Source organism: Siniperca chuatsi, linkage group LG1, assembly GCF_020085105.1.
Source record: "Siniperca chuatsi isolate FFG_IHB_CAS linkage group LG1, ASM2008510v1, whole genome shotgun sequence".
NCBI lineage: Eukaryota > Metazoa > Chordata > Actinopteri > Centrarchiformes > Sinipercidae > Siniperca > Siniperca chuatsi.
The window spans coordinates 23,552,163-23,565,487 of NC_058042.1; the positions used below are offsets into that span (position 1 = coordinate 23,552,163).

The following is a 13,325-nucleotide window of genomic DNA, read 5'->3' on the forward strand; positions in this document are numbered from 1 at the left end:
TTGGTTACACGATACAAGGATAAACTCTGTAAGAGCGCCAGTTGGATTTGAACCAGAATGAATGCATCCATGTTTTAGGCTATAAGCTGAAAAGAAGCTGTTCAAGCTGTTTCACAGTGGGGAATATATATTCTTCTCTAGAAATATAATGGTTTGACAGACAACTTCACAACAACCTGTTGAACATTAATATGAAAACATGCATTGCGGCTGCACAAATTAGGCATTATGATTGGCACCAACAATTTAGCAGAATATCTGTCTTGAATAGACATTACGATGGTGCCTCCACTGTGTGCTGCAATGTCTCCCCCACTAAGGATCTGGTCTTTTTTTTCTGTTTCTATAGATGCAAAGTCAAGTCATTTACCAGTTAAATTAGCTGCAACCATGGCATATTTTAACAAATCTCCAAGCTCTCAGTCTTCATAGGCTTGGATCTTTTTAAAAGCAAGAGGTGTGTATGCACATTCTCAAACATGTGTGCCTGCCATTGCCATTGGACTCCCCAAACAATGCGGAGTATTTAATGTGTATGAGGTGGATTGGGAGCGGCTCCTGCCTGCTCCTAACAATAGAACTGACAAGGAAGGGGCCAGGCTTTCATTTTGCAGACAGCAGTAGAAAAAACTGGCTTGGCATAGCTGGATTGTTCACCCTCAATAGGCAGTTGCAGCCCTCTAAGACAGTTTACCTTCCGTGTCATGTTTTTCTTCTTCTTTAATGTCCCTGAGCCACCGGCCTGCTTTTTAATCAGTTCGCCTGCCTGCCGGTTGGCTTACCTGCCTTGAATTGTTATCACATCAATGTGCCCTAGAATTGCAGTGGACTTCTCAAAAGGGCTTTAGGAGAAGTGTCACCCCTAGAAAGGCACTGATCCATTGAGAAAACCTTAACTGCAAAAGCTGCTAATGGAATAGATAAGGAATGGCAGAGCAGTGCTTACCCTAATTAAAATGTACGTCAGTCCATATAGCTGTTGACTAAATTGGGTTTTGGAGGCCAAAGAGGCTGGAGCGACAGTAGCAGACAGTTAAACGTCTGTTCGCGGCTGTCCACCCAGTGAGCAGATTAGAGGACTCTCATATCTCTACGGCTGAGATGCAAAAGAAGATTAGGTCGGCAGCTCATGAAGAGGGCCTGCCCGTCCTAATCTGCAGGACTGCCGGAGTGAGACACTGCCATTTTAAACTTGGCTTTGATGATTTATTGTGTCTGGTAAAATGAGTACATCATTTACAAGACACAATAAATCATCAAAGCAAAACTTCTGTGGCTGCCTATGCACTTTTTATGGGTAATTTGTTAGGATGAGGACATCAGCAGCCCATCTGTACCAGCCAATGTGGCCAGAAATGTACAGAATTGTTCCCTTTTAATCAAGTAAGTTAGTACTTCTCTAAAGTACCTTATGCAGCATTCTCATTAGCTGGGATGCCATTTCTGTTCATGCAGCACTCACACATCAGCAGTAATGGGGTATATCCAGGCCTCACTGGCTCAGTTGTGTTCCACTGTACATTGTTTCCATTAGCTTACAGCAGCTTTAATTTTACCCAACAATGACTTAAGCCATTTTACTCCAACTATTCACATTAATGCGGTCCTGATTGGATCATTGAAGCCAACTCCTAGTTACAGTGTGGTTGATTTCACATCCACGTTGAGATCTCCGCTCCGGGTGGTGTTCATGCAAAGTGGCCAGGCAGTGTAACCAGAGTACAGTATCTATCATACTATACCATGGAGCGTAAAAGTGGGATTTGATTCAAGCTGCTCAGCTATGCCACGACTCCTTGGCAGCTGGCATCATCCATGACCCCCACATTGGACAAAGGCCCAACTTTTCAGCTCTCAACCTCAGTTATTGTTTCAAATTGATGCAATTTTTGGATTTTTTTATTTGTCAGACAATAAAGAGAGAATAGGCTTGAACCTGTTTGACATCAATGAGTGCGCAATTACATGTAGTGGTGTCCAGTGTCATTTAAACCCAGTCTGCTGCATGACATCCTCGCCCATGATGACCGCTACAGTTTAGCCTCTCTGTTTTCTGTTTAGGCTCCTCTGTCCAGCACTTATGATAGTGGAAGAGGAAGGATCTTTCTGACATGGCCTGCCTTTCAGGGTCAAACATTTTAAGGGAATTCTCCAGGGCAGCGTTTCTTCCAGGGACGAGTGCTGGTTAATGAGTAACATAAAGGAAATGGGTGATAAAAAGTAGCTAACACATCTGGGCTGGAAATGCTGGTCATAATGGCGAGTAAAATTGTCAACTGCCTCGAAATCTTGCTAATGTATCCTTAAAGTGTGCATGCTGACATTATAAACTCTTTCAACAGATTGTTTTTATGATTAGTACATTTCATTTTCCTCCATAATTGTAACACTTCATGTAGGCTTTTTGATACAATTTAACTGTGAGCCAGGCATATGCTTTTGCTGTTCTCAGTTCTTATTGTATGGTGGTTGCTTAGAGGATGGTAAGCGGGGCAGACTTGTTGTCGTTTTATTTGCTGCTACAGAGGTGAGGAACATTGCTTTCTGAAGCCTACATTCCTCAATAATAGTCCAAGGAAATTGCATTTACAATCACTTGAAATGGTATGGGATAGAAACAGCTCAGATAATCCCCTGATTTCCAATTTTGTGTTGCTTTTTGCTCTGTGTCTTGCAGCCACAGTCTTTCCCAAGGTTGTGGTATGACAAGAGGTTGCCTTGAAAAATATCTTTCATACTGAATTCCAGCGCTGATGTTCTGCTCTAATGGCACTTGACTGCAGATACCTTTTTATGCTTGTCAGAGAGTCTATGAAACTCTCTCACTTCATCTTGTCTCACATTAGTTTACAGTGTTCAGCCAAAGAGCAATAGGACCCACACAGTCACATGCACACAGGGGCCCACTCTCAAGATGTACCAAAATGTAAACCAGAAATGTAAACACGTTGTTGCCTCTCTGCTCCCACCCCAACTTGGCTGGATGGGTTTCATTCCATTCATGGAACTGGGAGTCGGCCTGAACAGGGACGAGGGTCTGTGTAATTGAATTAGTAGCTGTGCCCCCCCCCTTCTTCTCTAGAAGGGCAGGACTAATCATTGAGAATCTCTGCCCTCCAAAGAGAGGGTCGAATAGTTGCCTTGTATAGAAAAGAGAGGAGAGGGGGTGAGGGGGTGAGGGGGTGTGTGTGTGTGCCTATTTTTGTGTGTAAATGTGGCTGTGTGGTGTTTGATTTCCAGAGATTGTCTATACCTAGACCAGATTAAATGGTGCGTCTGGACACAGGGCTCCTGACCCCGTAACCTCTCATGGGAAGGCTATGTAACAACTATGTGTGTGCGCGTGTGTGTGTCTGTGTATGTGCGCTCGCTCGCGTGTGATGCGAAGCAACAGCTGTTTTCCAGATGTCCCCAACTCTCCCCCCAAAAAAGGGAAAAAGGAGCTAATGAAAGAGATTCCCAACCCCAAAGAGGTATAGATGAGGCTCAGGGAATAGTTACTGTAGTTATTTATTTCTTTGAGTCACATTAGGTCCTCATTCATGCACTGTTTGTTGCACTGTGTGGGTGTTACCAAGTGTGATGGGTAGGCTGCTGTTGGTATATAGGGAAATTAATATTATGAGTGCACATGCATTTTATAAAATTATAAATTAGTTCTTTATTTAGTTTAGAGCTGAAATGATTAGTTTATTAATCGATTAGTCAATCAACAGAAAAATAATCAGCAACAATTTTCCCTATAATCCCTATAATAATGGATTAATTGTTAAGTAATTTTTCAAGCAGAAATGCCAAATATTCCCTTGTTCCAGCTTCTCAAATGTGAGGATTTGCTGCTTTTCCTTTTTGTGTTATGTGTTGTTAAACTGAATATCTTTGTGTTTTGGACTGTTGGTCGGACAAAACAAGCTATTTGATAACATCACCTTGGAAGTTGTGATGGGCATTTTTTTGCTATTTTCTGACATTTTATAGAGCAAGTGATTTATTTAATTGAGTCATCAAAACAGAATCTGCAAATTAATTGATAATGAAAATTTGTTAGTTGTTGGTTGCAGCCCTAATGTAGTAGTAGTTGCTGTTGTTGTTGTTGTTTAAGTGAGATGTCTACATAAGTTTTTATGTCTTAAGCTTTTTAAGTTACACATTTTATTATGCTGTGTACTTGAATTTGCCCAACATCAGACATTTTCCTGCAATTCTTTCATTGCACACAATTTTTGGATCATTTTGTTCAGTGTCTCCTGCACCGATTCATAATATCACTGTTTGTTTGTGTGATACCATTTAGGTCCAAGTTATACAGCAAATATGTATATATGTAAAAATATGTGACGGGATATTTTATTGGGGACACACAATTAGGCAGTTTAGTATCCACAGACAGTTACATACATTTCACAGAGGAACTATTTCTTCTGTAGAAAATAGTTCCAATTTAAAGATGTTCACGGTGAGATCTGTGGATAATCCAGAGTATCCAGCACATTGCTTCTGGAAGACAAGTTGCTATTGAGCTTTGCAAATGACAATTTTAAATGTTTTGTGCTCTTCAAACAAAATGTAATTGCTCACTATTGCATATGGGTGGTAGCAGAAATCTCAGAGCTGGATATTTTAAAACTACAATAGATAAAAACAAAACTATTTGCATGGACAGAAAGCACTGACTAAAATATTTTCCCATTCCCCTTTTCCATAGCAGCCATTTGGCCATTTATATTTAGCATTTTCTTTTTAGGTATTATGCACATTAATTAGTACTGTGGCATTAGTGGCTTTCCTATCTCTCTAGTCTAGTTTTTCTAGAGGCTAATAAGCTCTATATGATGAGTGCAGTTCTAGACAGGTGGCTCCCAGTGAGAGGGCAGCGGGTAATGAGTCCCCCACCACAAGAGGAACTTCCCCCCACCTGCATTTATTAAGCCCAGATCCCATTTAGCTAATAGCATATCGGGGTCTGCCACTTAGCCGTGAGATTGGCGGAAGATACCAGACAATTAGTTAGTGGGCTTCAGTCTGTGCTGTAAAGCTGAGCTGTGATGTTTGCCATGATTTACGACTTTTAATCCCTCGCTACAGACAACTAGAAAGCAGCAGCATCATCCTGCTGTTTTGTTTTCCTCAAATTTCACCCTGTTTCTCTGTAAGAGAGAGTCCTTTCTGTGGTTTGGAGTTGTTTATGGAACAGAAAGGGTCACTCTGTCTTTGCATCTCAGGGTTTTTTAGGCTTCAGTGTTTGGTTTCATTGATGCAGTAATGTGGAGCTGATAGAGGAGAGGTTTGCAGATGTTGGGGGAATTAAATGATTATCCTTGATGCTACAGTTTAATGCCCCAAGGATGTGGTTGCAGAGACAGATATGTCCCAGTAGAACGTCTGTGTCAGACTGAAGTGTACTAAATTACGGGATGTTCAACTAGATACACATTTTGGATGGATTCCAGGTGATAATAAGCTTGAGAAGGGAGTGTATTTTAAAGTTCCTTCGCCCATTTCCCCTGATGAAGTGCATCAGTTTGAAATTTTAATACTGTTATAGTTTCAAAAAGTAGCCAGGCTAGCTGTTTCCCCCTGCTACCAGTCTTTATGCTAAGCTAACTGTCTCCTGGCTATAGTTATAATATTTAATAGAGAGATAAGAGAGTGGTATCTATCTTCTCATCGAGCTCTTGGCAAGCAAGAGAATATACGTATTTCACTAAATGTCAAACTATTCCTTGAAGAAAAACACGTTTTTTATACCAAAGGTTGTTGGTGCAAATATATGTTTGGGGGGAAAATGTGGATAGGAATGAGTAATGCTTTCCCCTCCATGTACAGCTGCCATTGTCTTTAAGTTGGCCTACAGCAAGGAACCCAGCCCCCATTCGTTTTTTAGTGGAGCTGCTCAGTGGCAACAACTGTGTGTGCAATAAATCAGGTTAATATGGTGAATTCAAATTTATGTTTTTGCTTGGTGGCTATTTAATGTGCCAAGATGCTTTATTTTATTCCCCACATACACTACTTCCCTCATACATATTCATACACACACCTTCATAAATAATATGAGTTGCCACTTTGACCTGCGTGTAATCCAGCTGTGTTGATGGTGCGATATGTTGAGAAGTCATAGTGTGCAGCTTTATTAAAGCCTCATTTTTGGGGCTGGAGCAAGGTGTTTCCCAGGCACCATATTGTCTGACCTGTCCCCACTCTGTCCTCCTTTTGCAGTGTGTGATTAATGAAACTGCAGGATGGACGGAACAATGAAGTCTCCAGTGGCATATTGTGCTTCTAAAGATTGCCAGTGGCGATGTGCCCCTGCGCCCCACCTCTGGAAACCCCAGGGGACCGGAGGAGTTTCTCCACTCAATTCATTTGTCACTAGCCTTATTTCCTGTCATTTGTTTGGTCATGACAGATGTGACAAGAGTTAATCTAACAAAATATACTGAGAGTTAATTTTGAGTTTTAAGCACAAAGTAACTACCGGTGTCTGAGATGTCTTACACCCCTAAGTGGTGTTTCCTAAACTAAGCATGTTGAATTGTGCTCAAAGCAATCCCCCTCAGGCTCAGAGACGAGAATTACAGGAATGCAAATGTCTCTTTAAGTTGTGAGATAAGGTGTCTCTCTCCTCAAGTGTGTTTTGTTTAATTCGGGTTCTCACGTTTATTTTCCTGGAGGCAAAAGGCATAGAATTTCTCCATTGTCACATTATTTTCAGTTCTTTCCAGAGATTCCTTTCATATTGTGTCGTTTTTTTGATCTGTGAGAAAGTTTCCCTCTTATGTTTTGATGTGGGTTTAGTATAATATGAGGCCTTGTTACTTAACAACTTAATAACCACTTATTATTATGGAGTGTAAACATTGTAGAATACAGTTTAAGTAACCTTTGAGGTATAACAGTATCATTTAAATGTTAAAGTAACACTGGATCACACATTTTTGCTACTTTTACTACAGTTTAAGCAAATAGATTCCTTGAAATGTCAATTCCTGTTGTCTTTCAAATTAAAGGGGAACTCCACCAATTTTACACATCAAAGTCTGTTTTACAGGTCTTGGGGATTACTACTGCATTTTATGTCTCCAGAGGGAGCTGCATGTAGTCTGATAAATTGCCTCAAGTGATGTCACTTGAGTCAGCATCGGTTGGGTCTGAAGACTACAAGAGTGAAAAATGAAAAAAATCTGGGGGAGTGGCGTTAGAAGTTAGTGAGCTTACCAGACCTCTGTAGCCCGCTCCTCATCTCTGCTTAGGGTTAGCCGCTCGAGGCTACATTAGTCGCTACTAGCATAACACACCCAAATCTCAGACTGAATCAAGTAGGTCTATCTGCAAAGGGTCGCAGTTTGGTTAGGTTTATGCATCAAAACTACTTGGTTAGGTTTAGGAAAAGATCATGGTTTGGGTTAAAAAAAAGTAGACTATGTTAATCCAGGAAGTTATCTCAGGCGGGGTGTTGTGTAGTGAAGTGGGTTTGTCAAGTAGTGAAGTGGGCTTGTCGTGTAGACTGCAGATAGACCCTTCTTGACTAAACTGTCATCAGTCAAGTTGCATTGTGGGTAATGTAGACGCCAGGTTTTGACAAGAACATTTCAACTGTAAACTAATAATGTTTTGAGCCTGTTTTTAAGATACAGCTTGACAATTACAATGAGATAATTCAATTGAAAAACTGTTAACACCTGTGCCCAGGAGCAGAGTTGCATGTGAATTAAATGGAAAAATAGCATGGAAACGGAATCAGACCCTGCATGACTGCGATAAGTGCCACTTTCCACAACCTTTTTTCCTTTTTAATCATTGTTCTTTAGTGGATACACACTAACTTTTTTTTTTTTTTTTTACCTCCTCGGTGGAATTTGAAAAGCGAGTCACTGTGTGAATCACTTACCCTCCAGTAAGAAACCTAAAACCCTTTCCTGCTCCCTGCCAATGTCAGCAAGTCAATGACACTCAAGGGACAGGTTGTTGCTGCTAGCTGCCTGAGCTAAAGCTGAGCTCTGAGGGAGTCTGATGAGTAAGCAGGTAATCAGAAGCCAGATAGATGTTAGCAGCACCAGCCAATGTTTGCTTTGTCAGAATGCAGCTGTTTGGATTTTACCCACCAACATTACATTGTTTGGAATTCTTTGCTCTTTGATGGATTAATTGATGGAATAAGATGCCGCAGTCCTGTTTTACCTGTGAAAAATACTTAGTCCTAACACACCTGTGCTGTGTGTGAAAACAAATCTCTTTATCTGTGTATAGGTTTGCATGGCTGATGCAGTTGAGTGTGTTGGTGTGACTGCAGTGTGTGCAAAACCTCCCGAGGCAGAGAGGACCTCCACAATAGTGAGAGCCCGCAGTGTTTTGCTTTTCCCTCCAATGATCGAAGAGTGAGAGTGTCTCTCACTAGTCCCATCAGTCTCCAGCCTGTCAGTGGTGCGGCTGCAGCCCATGTCGTTAACTCTGGCTGTGGGCGTTATACTGTGCAGCCTGGACAGGTGTAATAATAACCCACACTGCCTGCATATTCTGGTTGTCCTGCTATGGATTATTCTAGTCCAGAACATTTGGAAACTTAAACAGCAGCAAAATACCGCATAAACCAAACTGACTGCTGACCATATTATACTTGACTACATGTTTATATCGATAATTGTTTTCACTGCATACTAGATGGAACGGACTTTTGGTTTTCTACAAGGTTGTAGAAGTAGAAGATCCTGCTTAGGGCTGAGCGATTTAAAATCCAAATCACTATTTAAACAAGTGCAAGAGCTGCGTTTTTGAATAGCTATAACACACAATGTCTTAACGGGATGTAAGAGGTAAAAGGATTATTTGGTGACCATCGATTTTTGTCGGCTATAATGACTACACTATCTTGCAAATTCAGCCAGCTGTAGTTAATTAATGTTGATTCTTGGAGTTGACTAACTACAGAATGAAACTCTTGTCAGTTGTCTGGTTAATGTTCTCTTTGCACTCAGCCAAAGATGGTTTTGTCCAGAAAGAAAAAGAGTGGACTGTGTTGCCAGCTCTTCAAAAAGACCAACAGAGTGGTGGCTCTTTCTCTACACAAACAAGCTAGCTGATTAGCTGATGTCTTAACTGCTCGTTAGTAAAACGAGCCACAGCTGGCGTTTGTGGACGGGAGTCAGAATCTTGCAGTTCAAAGTGTGAAGCACTTCATGTTATACTGTATATATGTTCTAATTATTTAATGCTGCTAAAACTTGTGTGTCAAATAATTAGAAACAGCAAGTCAATTTAAACAATTTGACACTTTTCCATAACAATAATAATGATGACTGATTTGAAAAATACAATACAAACTGAGTTTGTTACTGTTAGTCCATTTTTTTTTTTTTTTTTGACATTGACAGTTTCCAAAACTTTTCAGGAGTTATTTACATTTTCAAGGCACATGGCCCATAACGCTAAACAGATTCAGCTGTAAGGTCCAGAGAGACATCTATGGAAAGCTGTGGTTTTGCTGCAGCTGCTATCATGCAGTCTACCTAGCTGTAAAATTTCTTCCAGGTTTGCAACTACATTGCCCACAATGTTGTAGTCAGGGAGGGTTGATATTACCAAGGAATCTGAAGAATGAGCAGTTGTTTCCATTCTGATAATATGAATCAAACAGCAGCAGCAAGGTGTGGTGTATCCAACTGACATAAAGTGACCGATCTTAAACCCCCCAAAGGTTCTGCTCTCATCATTCCCAGATTACCTCTGTCAGTTGGATATCATTTAATAAAAGTGCTGACGGCTGTTTATTTGTTCATGCTGCTCTGTGGTTATTAAAACACTGTGTGGTTGGGGCAGGTGTAAGTGTTTTAGAGACAGCGGGGTGTTTTTGAAAGCTGCCTACCTGGAGTGCAATGGGTCACAATAAGCAAAAGACTTGAGTCTGATAGAGCTAAATGTAGCCAATATGATTAACAAAAAAAATGCCCTGAGCGGCCCTGATAACAATGCTGTACAAATCTCTTTCTACAAAATCTGAGGTAATATTTGCCTTGGGCACCACTAAGTAGGTTCACCCACCTATAACAAATTAGAAGTGTTTAGCAACCTCCTTATTTGAAGTGGGAAGTTGACTGACTTGTCAGTGTACATACATATTTTATATGTTGAATTATTTCTCTAACAATGGAATCATATGATATTGCACTATTAAATGATTTATATTATACTCCTATACTGTATGTTCCAGTCTGCTTAAATAATTTGCATTCATCCACTTAACCAGATGTAATTGTCTCCTTATTCTTGAGAGCAAGATGCTAATTATTTTGCATATCTTCATTTTGTTTTGCCTTGGGTGTATCTTATCCTCATGTGCTGCCACATATGGCATAGCCTATTACAAATGTCTAAAAATACAGTGCTGAGCATTTTGTGCCTGGAGATCTCTGAGGCAGAATCACTTCTATGTGGGATCCATTTCTTAGATTTGTATTTAGAGGAAAGACTGTAATTATCTTTATATGTAAACATATATTGCTGTACGTTTGTCTCATACATGTCTACCATTTGTCTTTTCAGCTGTGAAGATCAGCAAACATACAAGGCAGCATTTCCCTCAGCAATAAGGTAAGGAGCTGATAATGGAGACATGAATGCACGTAGGAACAGAATGGCTTTTAAATAATCTGTTTGGATTGTAGTTGGATAGACTGGAAAATGTGTATGGACAGTTTCAGCAGGTTCGGATGTTGCGACATACATGTATGTGTGTATTCTCAGCACTAGAGATGGTGTGCAGCACCACTTACGCATGAAAGAGAAGTATCTGAAAATGTGTGATTTGGTTTTTGATTTAAATTGAATAAAACTGTAAATTCACACATTTGGTTTGTAATAGAAACATTGCTGACTCTGACTGTTATGATGTAGAGGTAATACCTTGTGTTGCCAATTAAATTGTCCCATTTGCCAACACCTGTTCATGTAGTGATGCTATGTTACAATGCTCCACCTCATAGAAATTTTAGAAACATCTTGGTAGTTGGGTTACATTAAGTATGGCTGGTAACATACTGTAATACTGTACAAAGCTATACTAGAGGCGTGCTACCTCGCATCAATGTCACTGTCGTGCACTACATGTTTGTCTTGGCAAGACATACTGTATCAGGATAAGGAGTAGTTTCCAGCTTCCAGGGCACCATACGGAAGTGCACTGTGTCAAAGTTTAAGCCTGGAAGATTTCTTCATGGTCCTGCAGGCTCTTTGCTTTTCTCTGCTGCTTTTAATTGCAGCAGTGGCTACAGTTTCTCTGTATTTTCTCGCACTTATGAGATGTCTTTATGATTCACTCTCTTCACTTACACCATCGCACAAACACAGTAAAAGCAGGGTGTTCATGTCAGATGCACTTCACCTATATAACTCATTCTAAAGCATAATGCATCATGCATCAGTCCTGGGAGCTGTTGAAACTGAACCATCTACTTCCTCTCCATTTTTTACCCAGCAAGGCTGAGAGTGTGTGTATGCCACACACACCTGGTTTAAAGCTGCTTGCCAGGTGCACTGTATCAATTACCTTGATCTCTTCTGTGGACACAAAAGAAGTTGCTAATTACTAATAGAATTTGCAATATGTGCCTGCACATCTGCATCTCTCCATGACAGTATACGATAATGTACATTTTCAAGCTGACTCAATGAGCTGCTTTCAGATGGCAATTACATTAACTGGTAGCATCTGGTGCCCAGCCTCTCACTGTAACCATGCCCCATTCCACAAATGAGGATAGAGTTGCTGCACTTTTTAGTTTTTCCAATGATTGAGCTCTAATGTTGACTTGTCTCATGCCATGCTTCAATAAACAGCCTGATCTGAGCTTAATCAGATGTGCATTGTCTGCTGCTCCTTTCTCTTTTGGCTTTGACAGCGTTTAGCATTGCTGCAGGTGGTCAGAAAGGCACAGGGCAGAAAACAAACCAGTGTTTGTAACCACACAGACTGTTTTTACATAACTTTAAGGGTTAGAAACAACCTATAATTCTGACCGTCTTTTTTTCCCCATTTATAGCAATGTATTTCAAAACGTTGACAGTACATTTTAAAAGGATGTCATGCTCACAGATTAATGTGGTGGAATACTGTTAAAGCTGCCAGAAAAGAGAAGGCATACTTAACTAGTGTCATTCCAGCCTCAGTCAGTTGTCTACTGTCTGATTGGTCAAGCATGGGCTGAGCTTATGAAACCATATTATTTTCATATTTCATATGTTTGGTCTGGATAATTTTGAAATGCTCTCTGCCACCTTTCCTGTATTCTAATGCTTTTGTTCATCAATGAAGAATCCATAGTATGCTTTGGGAGCACATTTTTAACTGTCTGCTTTACTTTTAATTTAGAATTTGTGTGTCAGTAGATGGGCAAGGAAGTAGTCTGACCTAGCAGCAAATCAGCTTTATATAATTTACCCATTTTTGGAAGGAATTCAACGACCATCACACATGTTGTACCACCTCGTTTTTTTTTTTTTTTTTGACATTTATAAATGACTAAGAGCTCTATTATTGATTGGGCAGGTGCAAACTTAATTTTGTTATTCATGAACAACAAGTTTCTTTTGTTCCTGTTGGAGGCATAATTTTAGGTTTATTTCCTCAGTCAAGAGGAATAAAACATTTAATTGGAACTGGCACATCTTTGTTTCTCTAATTTTGGCAAGTATAATTACTATGTAAGTAGGTTTATTACATTTTAAACATCCCAACTTTTCCACATGGCATAGCCTTGAGTAGTTGTTCTTATTGGATGTTTTCTTTCCTGGGTGGTCAGCCACTTTCTTGCCAGCTTGATCAATTAATTGTATAGACATTTTAAGTGCCTGAAGATGGCTAAAGAGGTGAATTCCCAGCCTGACCAATCTCATGTTTAGACGTTTCTCACTGAGTGTGTTCCTCTGGACCTGGGCCAGTGGGCCCCACTCAGGATAGACTCTGCAATAAGTCTCTGCAGTCTGGGACTGCACCCAGATTCAAACTCAGAGGGCTGCAAGAGGCTTACGTAACAGATCATTGTACATTTTCAATTTGAATATTTTGTATTATGTAGTCTTAACTGTCGTCGTGGTTGACATTTAAGGTCGTATATAAAACCAGACTTTAAATGTCTTTGGCTGCAGTGTGTTGAACTGTGGCCTGAGCTCCTCATTCATAAGGAATCATGTGTCTAGATATTTAAATGCTGCTGCTTGCAGTCGTGGTTGACAGACTTTATTCACTATGGTGACTGTAAAGGCAGCGGTCACATCTGACTATGACCGATGTCAACTGGGTCTGTTACTCAGCTCTCTGTGCTGCATTTTTA

The 13,325-nt window shown here is 40.3% G+C and overlaps 1 protein-coding gene across 7 annotated transcripts in view; it reads left to right on the forward strand.

The window, feature by feature from the left end:
• The window catches only part of tln2a (talin 2a), a 92,915-nt gene that overhangs the window by 13,274 nt on the left and 66,316 nt on the right, over positions 1 to 13,325 (forward strand). For 6 of the 7 annotated variants that reach the window (XM_044190709.1, XM_044190730.1, XM_044190740.1 and 3 more), the window contains exon 2: positions 10,540 to 10,587. The exons of the other annotated variant lie outside the window; for it this stretch is intronic. The gene's annotated coding sequence lies outside the window, so the exon portion shown is untranslated. The remainder of the gene's footprint in view (positions 1 to 10,539; positions 10,588 to 13,325) is intronic. 7 annotated transcript variants of the gene reach the window in all.